The sequence below is a fragment of the Carassius carassius genome, unplaced genomic scaffold (assembly GCF_963082965.1).
Source record: "Carassius carassius unplaced genomic scaffold, fCarCar2.1 SCAFFOLD_65, whole genome shotgun sequence".
NCBI classification, from domain to species: Eukaryota; Metazoa; Chordata; class Actinopteri; order Cypriniformes; family Cyprinidae; genus Carassius; species Carassius carassius.
In genome coordinates, this window is record NW_026775106.1 from 550,047 (window position 1) to 567,770 (window position 17,724).

Genomic DNA, 17,724 nt, shown 5'->3' on the forward strand with positions numbered 1-17,724 from the left:
CACACACAGACACACACACACACACACACACACACACACATACACACACACACACACACACACACACACTTTGAACACACACCCAGAGCAGTTGAGGGTTAGGTGCCTTGCTCAAGGGTCTCATCTCAGTCGTGGTATTGAGGGTGAAGAGAGCGCTGGATATTCACTCTCTGCATCTACAATCCCTGCCAGACCTGACACTCAAACCTGCGACCTTTGGATTACATGTTCGACTCTCTAACCATTAGGCAATGACTGACCAACTGCACGACTCTCTAACCAATAGACACTAAATTCAGATGTAATGCATGAGTTGCATTTTGAAATACTAATGCTCTGATGTTAAGTTGTGTAATTTTGAACGAGGGATTTTAGTTGAATGTGTATTGTATCCAAGCATTTGTTAAGTGTTTTGAAAAAAATTCGATTTTGATCATCGGTTGTGTAGAGTTTTGAAAAATGACATGAAGAATCTGTTATTAATGTAAAAATTATTGTAAAAACTAATGTAACGCAATTAGTTACAGTGAGAATTACTTTGTGAAACCATATTATACAATATCAATGTAACAAAAATAATTAATTGGAATGGAATGTAGATGGTGAAACCTACAGGTGTAACCCATCACACACACACACACACACGTGACCCGGGGTCAGCGAGGGGTGCAGGATGCAGTGTGTCTGCTTGAAAGTGTGTGGATGTGGGCAGGGAGCTGGTTTATTTTAGTATGGGGGTGTATTTGGTGTATCGTGTCTCCATCCTCTCGTGTCTTCATTACAGGGGATACAAACTCTCTCCACTGTTTGAGTCTCCTGTAATACTCATGACCTTTTTCCTCCAAAACAGCCTTCCTCCACCTGTTAACACACACAATCTGCACAACTGTGACACTTCAGACAAAATCTAGTGAGAATTTTTTATTGCCAATCTCTTGTTCAGCTTAGTAGCTGAAGCGAAGGGTAAATGTTTAGGTGTTTTGCAGAAGTTGTTGGTCTAGAGCAACAGTTTTAGGCTGTTATCTGTTGATCGCAGACGGAGGCATGCGCTGCCCCGGGCAGCTGATGTGTGTTGGGGCTTGTAAGTGTGAAAGCTGCTCTTAGAACAGTGAATACCGTCAGCCACATATAGAAAGCCCATCAGAGTGTACCTGTGCTACCATTCTCCCACCAGTGCTTGTGACCCACTGCAAACTACTGCACAAACATCATCAACTGCATGCGATTACACATTTTGTTTCTGACGTTTCTCTTTAAGGGCCGAGGGGGGTGACGGGGGGGAATAAGAAAAGCATTTGTTGTCTGAATTAACAGTGAGACAGATTCACATACTTCCAGCCACACTGCAGAGGCCACAACGCTCGAAGCCAGGGACACACACACACACACGTTTGTTTGTGTGAATTGTGGGGACTTTCCATAAACTTCTATTACTTTTATACTGACCAAATGTTATTTTCTTTCCCCTAACCCTAAACCTAACCCTTACATAAAACATGTTTGCATTGTTACACTTCCAGATAAACATCATTGAATATATATTTAATACTTTTTATTACTATTTAAATTTTTTCCCCTTGTTATGTCAAAGATTTTGGGTTTTACTTTCATTAAATAAATACATACACACACACACACTCACACACACTTATACACACATGTACACACACTCATACACATTCACACTCTCACACACAGGCACACAGCCTCCCAAGAGACATGATTCACCTGAAGGAGCAAAGCACTGCCAGATGTGTCGGAAATGGCCGGGAACCCACGGACACACACACACACACACACACACACACACACACACACACACACACACACACACATTCATACACTAACCCATATGCATACTCATGCACACAGGCTAACACACGCTAACACTGTTTGCAGCATATGCTTTCAGTCAAGGGTGAAAAACGCAGGCACCAGCGCATGCCAAAAGCCTTTCAAGCATCAGACTGCAGCTTAGCGCACTGATCCTTCTAGTCAGCAGATACATGTCACCATCCAACAAGTCAAGGCTGGTTAAACTATAAAACAGCTTAGGGACCTTTTCCAGACACCCAACCTGGACTAACAAAATATACCTCCACATCTCTCTGAAGAGTCTTTGGGCACTCCCACAATCCAACACTCAGGAAAGACAAAAAAATACTAGCTCTCACTATAAAATAGTCATGTGAAACTGCAATTAAATGCTTTTCTTGACATAAAGCAGGTCACATCAGCTGGGTGTTTGTTCAGTAAACCAGTCTTGAGAGTGTGGTCGTGTAGGTGTGTTTCGCCACAGACACTGCTGGCTCACAGACGGACGTGAAGTGCAGCAGCTTTGAGACACTCATGTGGCAGCTGGAATGTAGATGTTGCACAATGAGCTGATTGTTTCATGGCGATACGTGTCTGAGCCAAAGACACACCTGCCCAAACGTGGCCACAGCTCTGACACAACTAGAGCAACATCTATCAGCAGTCACTCACACACACACACACACACACACACACACACACACACACATACACACACACATACACACATGCAAAAGACATTTACTCAGATAGAGAGGTTTACAAATGTCCCACCCTGAGGATTTTCCCAGCTCAAGCTTGTCAACTTTAATTTCTTTTTAAATTTATATTTGAGCTGAATAGCAGTTCTGATCACTCATCAGCCTGATGATCATACAGATTCCCTGCTCCTAGCATACTGTAAGTTTGAATATGCCAAACAAAAACAAAAAAGAAAGAAAGAATATAATTGCTTTTTACTATTTACTACTGCCCTGACTAATATATTTCACATAACAGATGTTTACAAATTGTCCAAAAAAAAAACAATAACTGAATTTACACAACTGACCCTGTGCAAAGGTGTACACACGGTTGATCTTTAATACGTTCCCTGGATGATTCATGTCTGTTAATTACCATTAATTGGTTAATTACCAACATTTCTTCATAAAAATCCTCATTCTTTTGTTGTCCAGCATCTTCTGCACTTTTGAGCATTTCTTTCCAACAGTGCCCTTATGATTTTGAGACCCATCTTTTCAGTTGAGTCCACCTTACAGTAAATGATCAAAAAAATTATAAAGCTTGTTTCTTGACCATTTTTCTTAATTTTTCTTGGAGTGATAATCTCTATGTATTAGATTGACAAAAACACAAGTTTTTTTTTATTATTTGACTTTGTTTAACCAGAGTGGGTCTTTGTGTCATGGACCACAACACATTTTGGTTATAGAGAAATTAAAAGAAACCTCCATATCAGCTCAGGATGGTCAGAGCTCTGAATTATAACTTATCTCCAGAGAACATTATAAGGTACATGGACATAAAGAATGAATTCATGCATTCATGTTTCTTTTGACTAAGAAGTGAAGCACAAATGTAATGATAAGGATCACTCAACATTTAGGAACAGTTTGTAATGTGCAATGATTTGAGTCTCGGCCATGATGTTTTTAAGGGGTACTTGTGTAAGTATTGTATTGTATTTTGTAAGTAATTATGTTTATGATTGGCATATGAGAGCTTATGCCTGTCAGTGAGGTCTAAAACAGTGGTTCCCAATCAGGAAACCAGGGACCATTGTAATAGTGCTGATATTAAATGCATTATTATTTGTTTATTACAACAGGAGGTCTCAAGAAAGGGGACCTGGGAGTTATTTAAACCATTTAAACTTCAAGTAATTTGAATAATTTGAGACTGATTATGTCCACCAATTAGGCTGTGCATCCTATATATACTCAAGTTCATGCTGTGGTTAAATCAAGTAAAATAAAATCTAATAATGGTCATAGTTTCAGATGTGTGCAGATCCACACATTTATTTTTAGTCACAATTTTCAGGAATTCCAAAAGATTCCTTTGGTTACAACGTCACAAAATGTTAGTTTCATTTGTATAAAACTTGCTCTTGTTCACAAGACCACAGACATTTATCAGTTGGTTACCAGACACTTCATCTGCTGGAGAGTTCTGGGCTTCGGTGATCATCTTCATGGATCAAAACATACAGGTTTTGTCCCCTGCTGTCTCCAGATCAAGGTAAGGTTATCACTGCATGACATCCTCAAACTGATCTAGACACCCAACAACATAGCAAACGAATATCTATGGATTTTTACTTGTTTCTGGAAAATGAAAATTCTCATGCACTTGATATGTATGGCAACACGCAGACCTGTGCAAAAGATGTGGGCTGTGAACGAGCAGATTAAAGTGCACAGCTCTTCACAACACCATCACTCCTACACCGCCTGTACGAGCCATTCACGGGACGTGCACACAGGTTTGTCACATATAGAAATACGAAAGTGGTCTTATACTTTCAGCATTTATGCAGTTTAAGGGTTTGGCAGCGTGACAAGGTCTTCACCATACTTGCGCTGTCAGTCAGGAATGTCAACATGCTGTGAATCTGCCTGGTCTATGAAGGATAAGAATGTTCCAGCATTTATTGTGCTTAATGCTGGAGAAGAGCAGCCTGTGTTAGCAGCACTGCCAAGCGAAAACGGACAGCAGAAGCTCTTGGTAAAACAGACGTGCTGCATCTCTGTGGAGAATAGCCCTCTCTCTTTTCTTCTTTCGAATGAGCTGAAGGAAAATCAATAGACTCTGGTGTAATGCCTGCGATGGCACTGGTAATCCACAGTTTGCATTAATCTTTCACGCACTGAGAGAGCATCCGTCTGCTTCTGTCTCCCTCCCAAACAGAATAGCCAAGCATTCAACTGAAGTCATTACCAAAATATTTTCTGTGTGAAATCATAAACACAGGCTCATTGACGTTGACATGTAGCCCTGACTAAAGGAAAAAGGAATGCAAAGTTACTGGATTTCAGAATGAGAACTGTGGGGTCACCATGAGATAACACACTTCTCCCTCACGCAGCACTCACTGCTCCTGTGTGAAAGTGTGTGTGTGCACTGATGGTCTTGTAAAAAACTGGACCTCCTCCCTACACACTGAATCATAATCTCACAACTTATGAGGAATTCACTGTTTATGGCACAGTTTCCATGTTTTTTTTTTTCATGACATTAGAGGGGCGTAAATCATCCGTGTGATGGCTCTGACTGGTACGGGAAGGGAAGCTGCTCGTAGAAACACCCACATACTCCACCAGATGTGCTTTATAGCCCCCCACGATTGCAGCACACTGACACCACATATTCCCTCTTTCTCTGCAAGCAAATGTTTGTGTAACTCCACAAGTCAGAATGACCATGAGAACAAACAAAAACAAATCAAAGGGATCAACTTTGCTGTGAAAACGACTCACTGTACTGAGTGAAGAGATCACATCTTCAGTGTTTTACGGGCATCTTGAAGGTCTTTTCTTCACACCAAACACGAAACAAAAAAAAGCTAATTGAATGTTTGACAAATGTCTATTTCAAGCGGTCAAGGTTTTGCTGGTTACAATATTGCTCTATTAGCCTCTGCTGGTTTTAAATTGCAAATAGTATGTTATGGAAAACAACACTATTATACACCTCTTTTGTCTATTCACACCAAGAGTGAAAGAAATGACTCTCAGGATGGGCAAAATTCAAACTGATGTACAATAGATCACAAAAATTTAATTCAGCTACTCCATCTGGAGCAAAGCGTAGAAGCAAGTTCAACAGTAATTTTAGCAATGAAAATACAATATGAAACCAAACACATGAAGCATTGTAAAAATAAAAATAATCAAATAGCAGCAACCAAAAGGCATTAGTAAATAAACCCATTACAGTTTTTTACAATAGCTATGACAATTTGTTCAATACTCAAAACAATTTTCCCAAACACTTAATGCACCCAAACACCTACAACACACAATTGGCAAAACAGGTAATTTCATGCTCAAAATCACACATTGTAAACAAAGTCTGCCAAAATACTGCGAACATATCTCAGAATCCAATAATTATTCCAAAACACTAACACATGTTCTCTTCAAACAGGAACATTAAGTAAATCATAGCAGTGTCATAAAAACACTAACATCAGACGGAATTACAGAAACTGCATTATTTTATGTTTCAGATATTCCCTTACAGTAGTATATTGTATTGATTAAAAAAAAACTTTTTTTTGAAGCCTCTCTACATTTTTTTTTGTTTGTTTGTTTGTTTTGGTAAATCCATGCTCTTTTCTTTCCTTTGCTGCAGAAATTAAATATATATATATATAAATTACCCATATATAAATAGATATATAAATGACCCATAAGTAGCTTTATAGAATGTAAAAGAAGACAAAGACAGAATTACTGGAGTAAAGGCACAGCACAGGATATTACTGCAAGATAACAAAAATATGCAATACAGTTGCCATGTGAAAATATAAAATATACAAATATAAAAAGAAGAATAAAAAATTAAATAATTAAATAATTAAAAGTCATCTTCTAATCTGCCCGGTCTTCTGCATTTGGCCACATGTTCGCAAGGTGGTATGCCTTATCCATCCCGGCAGTGTTCAGCTGTGATGTCTACCCTCCATCAAAAACTCCTTGACGAGGTTGAGGAAAGTCGGGTAAGGGGCAAGGAAAAGGGACATCGCTCTCGGACAGGTGTCCAACCAGTCTGTGACTGCACGGGGATGGAGGAATGTCTGCGTTAAGAGTTTAGGAAAATGTTGAAGTTATTGAAAAAATTGTCATAGCGACTGTAAAAAACTGTGAGTGTATTTGTATGATTTCTTGCGGGTTTCATAAAGATGCATGTTTGTATTTCCCTGCACTGAACACATTCACACATTAGCTCCCTCCCTTCACCTCCCTTCAGTTTCTTCTCCCATCAGTTTTGTGTCTCTGGCTGCACACCATCCGTTAAATACAGGTAAACTAATCAAAGCTGCTGTTGATTGATTAGACAGATGAACTCGCTCCTTGTTTAAATGTGATGGGTATGTGATAAAACATTCCAGTGTTATTTCTTTGATGTTTTGGTCACTTTTTGATTAAGGGTGTTAACTGTCCTTGTGAAGTGAAGTGAAGTGACATTCAGCCAAATATGGTGACCCATACTCAGAATTTGTGCTCTGCATTTAACCCATCCGAAGTGCACACACACAGAGCAGTGAACACACACACACACACACACTGTGAGCACACACCCGGAGCAGTGGGCAGCCATTTATGCTGCGGCGCCCGGGGAGCAGTTGGGGGTTCGATGCCTTGCTCAAGGGCACCTAAGTCGTGGTATTGAAGGTGGTGAGAGAACTGTACATGCACTCCCCCCACCCACAATTCCTGCCGGCCCGGGACTCGAACTCACAACCTTTCGATTGGGAGTCCGACTCTCTAACCATTAGGCCACGACTTCCCCCCCGTTGCAGCATCGGCACTGTTACTGTACTGAACTGAATCAACATTGACTAGTTTAATAGTTGAATAATGACTGATGTCTTCTGTAAAAGCTGCTTATTGCTGAATTGAACTTGTTTCAATAAATGGGGCAAATAAATGAACATTTCACACAGTTTTATTTAACTGAACTAATTAGATCTGAATAATGACACTGTGGTCTTGCTACAGCTGCTTTGTAGCAGAATTTGGGATAATTTTTGAAGGTTGCATCATTGATTCTGTTACTCTCCTACTTGCTGTGAAGCTGCTTGATATTGCATATTGGTGTGTTTTACTATATTATTTTAATGTGTTATCTTAATTATGAACACACTGGTTTGTAGTGCAAACTGTTAACTGTTTACCGTAAGTTGTTATTCTTCTAGTTATTTCCCTACAGTGGCCAGTGAACCCGAAGTCTCGTCAACGGGCTACCTTCCACACGGAACAATAAGGTGGGAAAAATGTTGTGAAAATTAGGGTTAGTCAGAATAACCAACAAAAAGCACATCGTCAATGTTGTCAGTGAGTCTGACTCTGGCCATTGTCATCATCGGATTTGTGCAGCCGCTCCGGAAAAATAGAAACAGCCTGCTGCTCTCCAGTCATTCTCACTGTGTTAAAGACAATGGACTCAAATGGCACACTTCATGTGTGGTCTAGTGAACTTACGAAGGCAGTGTGATTGTGAAGCTCCCAGGACTGTGTAGTGATCTGTTTGTCTTTTTAAGTGCCAGAAGGATGCTCATGGGTTCCCCCTTAGCGGCCGCTGTGAGCTTGATGCACATTTCCACCGAGTTCACACTAAGGCAAGCTTTTTGTACCGATAGGCAAAGCAGCATTACCTCCTGCAAGAGTGCACAAACACAGCTGTAGCTGTTAGTACATGTGGATGTCAATCCAAAAACTGGCTGTGTGAAATTAAAAAATCTAGTGTCAATATAAGTGAACCTAATTTTTGTTTTTGTTTTTATTATTTTAAAAAGCAAATGTTACCTAAACATTATTAAATTAATCACAATTACCTAAATATTCGAACAGCTCTAGTTGTTCTTTATAACAGATTTAAATTTTGAAGGCTAAGGAAGAACGATTCAGTCCCGTTTCCTCCAGACATGAAAGTGAAAGTGAAAGTGATGAAAGTGAAAAAAAAAAAGTGAAAGTGAAAAGTGACCCATGTGACCCAAAGCTGCAATCTTATTGGTTTGCTGCTCACAAAGAAGTGTAAATAGCTGCTTAGAAATCTATTGTCAAAATAGTTTGCATCATATACTTGTGTTTAAGCACTTTATGCAAAGTTTAAGTGAATTCACCTCAGTTCTGGTCATCATTAATAATTCTTTCTGTTCTTTTATAAGAGTTTTCTGAACTCCGTTTATTCTTCTCTGTTACTGATATCTATTATATATATATATATGTGTGTGTGTGTATTTATATATATATATATATATATATATATATTACAATATAGATTTGAACAGTAATAGTTACAACCAATGATCAACCAAAAATAGATCACATCCTGAACGCCATCCTTGAACGTTGGATGTTTTTGAAAATCCAAACAATTTGTTTGGGAAACACCTAGATGGAAGTTGGCTGTGAGTTTTGTTCTGCAGAACATTTTGGATATGAATATGTTGTTCGGCATCAGTGAAGTTTGGCAGATTTATTTATTCTGTCTCTGTGTAACGTGAATACTTGAGTATCATTTCAGCTCTCTCTCATTGTGGGTTCACTATTAAAGCTCAGTACCGCCTTAATCAAAGGAAAGAGAGCATTAATCCAAGTGCTCAGGAATGTGTGTGTGTGTGTGTGTGTGTGTGTGTGTATTACAGGCTGCTTGAAGGACAGGCAGTAATTGGAGGCATGCAGATATTCAGAGCTTCTGCTTGGATGGCTTCAGTTCAGACCCACCGGTTCAATCCCTTCATTCCACCTGACTGGTGAGCAAACAGCTGCCTGTTGTTGCCCCAGTGTGTCTTCATTGCTCTTATTAGGGATGCGCTCTGACCAGCATGTCATATATACTACATCACAGCAGATCAGCCAGCCTGCCGTCCAGTCACATGCACATCCTCGCTCACAGGCTGCCAAACTCAAGTTGTCATGCTTCGCAGTAGTTTTTTGCATTGTAGCATGTGATTTGAAGGTGTGTGGAAATATAAACAGTAAAGTTTGGAGTTTTATTTTGTATTTTTTTTTAAATAAAAACACACACCTTCAGTTTATTTCTGCTTGAATGTGGCCAGCTCCAGTTTACAGTGATGGGTCCTTTGTACTGTTATGCTGTTGTGTACAATAGCAACTCTTGTGCTACTGTACATGCACCGTTAGTATATTTCTGTCCAATTTTTTTTTTTTTTTTTAAGATGGTCTTTGGCCTCTCATTTCTTAAATTTGATTCGACGTTGTATTATTTATGTTCTGGAGCCGGACTCAAACACAGGTCGGCCACAGATAAGCACTACATTTCAAAGTATGCGCATTAAAGGGGTCATATGATGTTGCAAAAAAGAACATTATTTTGTTTAGTGAAATAGGTTTATGCAGTTTAAGTTTCAAAAAACACATTATCTTCCACATACTGTATATTATTGTTTCTCTGCATATTCATCATTGTGTCTCTCTTTGTTAACAAACCTGATTCAGATGATCTACAGATGAATACCTAGAATATCAAAATCAACTGCAGGCGGCAGATCCTTTTCCTATTTGGCGCCTAAACTCTGGAATAATCTACCTAACATTGTTCGGGAGGCAGACACACTCTTGCAGTTTAAATCTAGATTAAAGACCCATCTCTTTAACCTGGCTTACACATAACATACTAATATGCTTTTATTATCCAAATCCGTTAAAGGATTTTTAGGCTGCATTAATTAGGTAAACCGGAACCGGGAACACTTCCCATAACACCCTATGTACTTGCTACATCATTAGAAGAATGGCATCTACGCTAATATTTGTCTGTTTCTCTCTTGTTCTGAGGTCACCGTGGCCACCAGATCCAGTCTGTGTCCAGATCAGAGGGTCACTGCAGTCACCCGGATCCAGTACGTATCCAGACCAGATGCTGGATCAGCACCTAGAAAGGACCTCTACATCCCTGAAAGACAGCGGAGACCAGGACAACTAGAGCCCCAGATACAGATCCCCTGTAAAGACCTTGTCTCAGAGGAGCACCAGGACAAGACCACAGGAAACAGATGATTCTTCTGCACAATCTGACTTTGCTGCAGTCTGGAATTGAACTACTGGTTTCGTCTGGTCAGAGGAGAACTGGCCCCCCAACTGAGCCTGGTTTCTCCCAAGGTTTTTTTCTCCATTCTGTCACCGATGGAGTTTCGGTTCCTTGCCGCTGTCGCCTCTGGCTTGCTTAGTTGGGGTCACTTCATCTACAGCGATATCGTTGACTTGATTGCAAATAAATGCACAGACACTATTTAACTGAACAGAGATGACATAACTGAATTCAATGATGAACTGCCTTTAACTATCATTTTGCATTATTGACACACTGTTTTCCTAATTAATGAAGTTCAGTTGCTTTGACGCAATGTATTTTGTTTAAAGCGCTATATAAATAAGGTGACTTGACTTGATCAGCTCACTAGAACAGAGCTCTGTGCATGAACTGTGTTCCCATTGACATGGTCCCTACACAGTGTTCAATGCTCCCTACTCCCTGAGCAGGGGAAATATGTTGAAGTTTACTTCACTTATGGAACATTCATTCACAGATTTGAGCAAGAATATAAAAAAAGCAAGAAGAAGACGCCTCATGTGCCTGCTTGAGAACACGCTAAGGAGAGTTCTAACAGTTCGGACATTGCATGAATCAGAGGTAAAAATAAATAAATAAATACTGTTCAGTTTCTTGCACAGACCGATCATTTTGTGTCTTTACACATCAATGTAACATAATGAGCCACAGGGTTTAATTTGGTTTCTATTTGTGTATTTTTGTTTGTTTGTTTGTTTGTTTTATTGTATGTTTTAGCCGTGATTCCCATCCACTTAAGTTATAAGAGTGATAGATTGCAATGATTTGAGATAAAAATCTCAGTTTGTGTTCTACTGAAGAAACAAAGTCACCTACATCTTGAATGCCTTGGTGGTAAGCAGATAAACATCAAATTTTCATTTTTGGGTGAACTATCCCTTTAAGTACAATAATAATAATAATAATAATAATAATAATAATAATAATGGACAGGAATAAAGATAGCTCAGTCCAGTTAGACTAGCAGTCATCTGCTCAGGACAGATCTGCTCTAAAGTCTGATAGATTTTCAAGTTTCAAGTACAGTCAGGAGTACAAGTACAAGTCCCTCTAAAAAATATTTTATTTTTTGTCCCTAAGTTTGGGGAAGAGGAATGTAGGGCACAAATCTCAAAGTGTCCATCCATCCTGATGTAGAACCACACACCATGTGTCTGGGTTGAACTCCAACAGGAAGTCCCAGTTCCTGACAACATTAGTCTTTTCACCCAAAGGTCACATATTAACCCAGTTTATGGTCAACACTGTTTGCAAAGTAATTCCAAGAAGTCCAAGAAGTGTTTTCCTAATGCTACCTCTGGGCAGAAAGAAATGCATTCAGCTATCTCCTGAGGTGAGCATGCTTCTTTGCTGCATCACAGACACTTGTTATGGAAGTTTCCTAGAGTGTGTAAGTAGGATGTTATTTGAGTGCAGATATGAATGTACTCTTTTTTTCCAGCCCCTCCGATGCCATTCACTTTCAACACTAATCGGTGATGACCTTAGGAAGAAGTTTGTCTGTTCATTGTCTTTCTCATAGTTAGGAATGAGACAACAGCAAAAACTGATTCTGATCCTCACTGAGCGCAAAAAAAACCCTTAAGCTAGGAAAACCCTCAGTTATATTTGGATATGCTAGAATATAAATGCTAGTTACATATGCTAGAATAGTTTGCTTCGGTTCTGGATACTTTTCTTCTGTTTTCTTCTGTTCTGTCGCTGTCGTCTGTTGTGTTTCTTACTGGGATTAAAAGATTAAGTGACAAATTCTGTTGATGATCAGCTAATTTTGTGCATTTGTTTAGAGTGGTATTATTTGTCAAGAAATTGTTACTCAGCCTTTTACATATTGCCAACATAAATTCCTCAAAATTCAGTCAATGATATTATCCTGTCAACTCATGCATGAACATGTCAGTTTGTGTAACTGTCCTGTCATTTTCATTGTTGATTCATAGATGCAGACAGGAACCCATGCTGCTTTGCACTTTATGCAAGGTGAGTCAAATTTATTACTATACCGGCAGTGGGGAGCCGGTCAATACTTGCATCAGCAGCCCAGCGTTTCCCTCCTCTTCACACACATGCAGAGAGAAGAGCAACCACAAGACAGCCCTAACCCGATATTAGCCTCCATTTCTCTGCTAATAACACAACTAACACTTTGGCGTAAATCACAGGATGTGAGCTAGCATCTTCAGACCGTAAGTGTTTTTCGGATTGCATCAGTTTGCATCCGAACAGACTGAGGTTCAGAACACTGAAAGTCTTTTTTAAAACAGACTTTTCAAGAATTCAATAAATTTACTGAAGCAGAGACAAGATCCCGCTTGAAACACAGTCTTGTGATGTTTGATCTGTTTACTTTACTCCTTTGATCTGAACACGTGAACGTATGATTTCATCTGTAATAATTATCAAGGGGGAATCTGCAACGCATGTCGACCCTGGTTTTGGCTCCGCATGGGCCGGAGCCCTAGAGAAGAGAGACGTGTTTTAGACATGAGTGTTGATGGCTGGCGGGTTCTGTGTCTCTGTGTAAGTGTGTGTGCTGTGTTGCCCGTAAGGCTGGATGCTCTTATGCACTATCTACAGTGGCAGATCACTATGTGAAGGCTGACCGGTGGCCACTAATTCCATCTCCCTACCCAGAAGGCCTTGTTTCAAAGGAGATGCTCTAAGTGGAGCTGAGAGCTCTGAGTGGACAATTAGAAAATAGCAGCGAGCGAGAGGAAAATTTACATGGCAGCTGTGAGCCTCGGCTGCCGTCGTATGCTAATGATCCAGCAGATTTCTCAACACAGCCTGACAGCTCCAGGTTTGAGCAGCACGGACCAGAACCCTGCGCAAGCTAATTCTGCGTATTCCTGAAGGCCAGCGATTTAAGCCGTAAGGGTTTTAAAGGATTCTGAGGGATGTTTCAGAGTCAAATGACCGCTGAACTGAGATCAAGAAACTCTCCTAAATGCGATATTTGAGTTGATTCTGAATGGGCTTCTTCATTCCGCACCATACGATTTTTTTATATAGAATTTCAACTGTGCTGCCTAAAAACTCAATCGGTGCATTTAACCCTTCCCAACAGTAGTTCAGCAACACCATTTCTTAACAGTAGCTTTTATGCCGGTGAAGACAACTCTAATCAAACACATCTGAACCAGCTAATCAAGACCGCAGTGAGAACAGCACAGTGATAATGTGTTTGACTAAATAAAAATGAAATCGATAAATGAAAACTTTTAAACAAAGTGTTTATCTGTGTTTCTCATTGAGTTGGATGTTGCAGGTTCCAGATCTCTTGGTCTGACAAAACAAGCCCAGTGTTGCTTATAATGAAGCCTCATTGTGTTTGGATCATACAGTTGACATTCTCACACATCATCATCAAATCAAACTTGTTCACTAATGATCATACATTTTTAGTTGAGATTTTTACACTGTGTGACAGGCTCATTTTTCTTCACTGCATGAGAAAGTGGAAGAAAAGATGTTAATTTATCTTGTAAAATGATGGTTCTGCAGTTTTTCCTCCAGCATGTGAGTGGATTTTAACGTTAACGTCAGTTCCTGTTTGTTGTTGGCGCCCATACTGCGTTAGAGCTCCGTCACTATATTCTTTTTATCGACTATTTTCATCTTAAAAATCAATTTTATACACCATCGTTTCCGTTTATATAACATGTGAATATATCCTCTATTGTGTTCTACAAAAAAAAAAAAACAATCAGAGCGCCTCGTTATCACTAGCTTTATTTTGTGCTCCTGGTTCCGCTATTAGCTTATAGCCCGTTAGCATCAGCGGCGTGGTTGCTGAGAGAGTGGAGACCCGCGCTGGAATCATCCCGGGCTGACTCTCACAAGTCCGGGGTAAGTATACAGCGTGCTGTTAACAGTCCCACCACGTCTACTCTGTGTGTTTCTCTGCACAGGCCCGGTGCACCCAGGACGCGATCTTCCCAGATGTCCTTCACTCCGGCGCCGGGACACCACGGACCCTGGGTGCATCCACAGCGGAGGACGCGAGCCAGGCCCCGGGCGACGACTTCTCCCCCTCCAGTCTTTCGAGATCTCCACACGGAACCGCTTCACTCCCCTCCGCGAGACACAACGCGACGCGACGCTGTGATCATCGGAGAGTCCATCGTCCGACACGTCCATGCTACATTAGCCGAAGGTAAAGTGCACACTCATTGTTTGCCTGGTGCTCGTGTTCTCAATGTTTCTGCGCAGATACCCGCGATCCTGAAGGCCGGCGAGAGCCCCAGAGCGGTCGTGCTTCACGCCGGGGTTAACGACACCACGCTGCGGCAGACGGAGACGCTGAAGAGGGACTTCAGGAGCCTGATCGAGACGGTTCGCAGCACGACGCCCGCAGCGACGATCGTCGTGTCAGGACCACTGCCCACGTATCGACGAGGACACGAAAAGTTCAGTAGACTTTTTGCTTTAAATGAATGGTTGTTGTCATGGTGTAAAGAACAGAAACTGCTATTTGTTAATAACTGGAATCTTTTCTGGGAGCGTCCTAGGCTGTTTCGCGCTGATGGCCTGCACCCCAGCAGAGTCGGAGCGGAGCTGCTCTCTGACAACATCTCCAGGACACTTCGCTCCATGTGACTAGTAAGACAATTCTCTAATAACTATTATGATGAGTTTTGTTCCACCCACTTAAATGATAAAAGTACTTGCGCTGTACAATCTATTAAGACTGTGTCTGTTCCCCGAATAGTGAGGTCAAAATATAAATTTAATGTAGGATCTAAAAAAAATATTATCGTGATTAAACCAGAAACATGTAAAGTAAATGAACAAAAACAATCTTTAAAGTTTGGGCTCATAAAAATTAGATCACTCACAACCAAAGCAGTTATTGTAAATGAAATGATCACAGATAATAGTTTTGATGTACTCTGCTTGACTGAAACCTGGCTAAAACCAAATGATTATTTTGGTCTAAATGAGTCTACTCCACCAAACTACTGTTATAAGCATGAGCCCCGTCAGACTGGTCGTGGAGGAGGTGTTGCAACAATATATAGTGATATTCTCAATGTTACCCAGAAAACAGGACACAGGTTTAACTCTTTTGAAATACTTCTGCTAAATGTTACACTGTCAGACATGCAAAAGAAATCTAATGTATCTCTTGCTCTGGCTACTGTGTATAGACCACCAGGGCCGTATACAGAATTCCTAAAAGAATTTGCAGATTTCCTCTCAGACCTTCTAGTTACAGTTGATAAGGCGCTAATCATGGGAGATTTTAATATTCACGTTGATAATGCAAATGATACATTAGGACTTGCGTTTACTGACCTAATAAACTCCTTTGGAGTCAAGCAAAATGTCACCAGGCCCACTCATCGTTTTAATCATACACTAGATTTAATTATATCACATGGAATCGATCTTACTGCTATAGATATTGTACCCCAAAGTGATGATATTACAGACCATTTCCTTGTATCGTGCATGCTGCGTATAACTGATATTAACTATATGTCTCAGCGTTACCGTCTGGGCAGAACTATTGTTCCAGTCACCAAAGACAGATTCGCAAATAACCTGCCTGATCCATCTCAACTGCTATTTGTACCCAAAAATAAACATGAATTAGACGAAATGACTGACAACATGGGCACTATTTTCTCTAATACATTAGAAGCTGTTGCCCCCATCAAATTGAAAAAGGTTAGAGAAAAACGTACTGTGCCATGGTATAACAGTAATACTCACTCTCTCAAGAAAGTAATTCGTAGTATTGAACACAAATGGAGAAAAACTAACTTGGAAGTTTTTAAAATTGCATGGAAAAACAGTATGTCCAGGTATAGACAGGCTCTAAAAACTGCTAGGGCAGAGCATATCCACAAACTCATAGAAAATAACCAAAACAATCCAAGGTTTTTATTTAGCACAATGGCTAAATTAACAAATTACCAGACGCCACCTGATTCAAATATTCCACCAACGTTAAATAGTAATGACTTTATGAATTTCTTCACTGATAAAATAGATAACATTAGAAATACAATAGTGAATGTAGATTCTACAGCGTCTAACACTTCAGTTTCATCCATCGCACCCAAAGATAAACTGCAGTGCTTTACAAATATAGGACAGGAAGAGCTAAATAAACTTATCACTGTATCTAAACCAACAACATGTTTATTAGATCCTGTACCCACTAAATTACTGAAAGAGTTGTTACCTGTAGCCGAAGAACCGCTTCTCAATATCATTAACTCGTCGTTATCTTTAGGTCACGTCCCTAAACCATACGAGCTGGCGGTTATTAAGCCTCTTATTAAGAAACCAAAACTAGATCCTAGTGTACTGGCAAATTATAGGCCTATTTCAAATCGTCCATTTATGTCTAAAATTTTAGAAAAAGTTGTGTCTGCTCAATTGAGCTCCTTCCTGCATAAAAATGATCTGTATGAAGAATTTCAGTCAGGTTTTAGGCCCCACCATACACAGGAAAACTGGCAGAGTAATTTTTCCAGAGTCATTTTTTTTTTCCTCAAAAATAGTTGTTTTTGGTCTATTTTGAGTGAACAGAGTAAAATGTGTCCATAGAGTGGGAGCAAAATTAAAGAGTAACTGTGACTCCTCCTCAAAATCTTCTCCTCCGAAAGTTTCGTTTATCCGGCATTACGTTGGATACGGCGATCGCCATCGCATGCATGTGGATTTGGAAGAATTTGTGCTTCTGCTGGATGTAAAAGTAAGTAGAATTTCAAAGTTATATTACTCATTTTCATAATAATAGCCTCTATTTTGAGCTCAGATCATTTTGCCGCGTTTTTTTAAACATTACAGAGATCGCTTTCTAATGTTAACTTGATGTGAAGTTTAACGTGAACGTTAGTGCTCGACAAGACTTGTTTAGCTAGCTAACGAGGGAGAATCACTAACGTTAATCACTTGTTGGATGCTGTGGTGCACCAAAATGTTTAGCCTACGTTAGTTTACTGGGAAGGCGAACACATAGCCTAAAATGATCACATTTTAAACTGGCCTCAAGATAGAACTAAGTTAGGATAAATCTTGAAAGTTATCTTATTATCTTAAATGATAAATTATCTTATTTTTGTAACC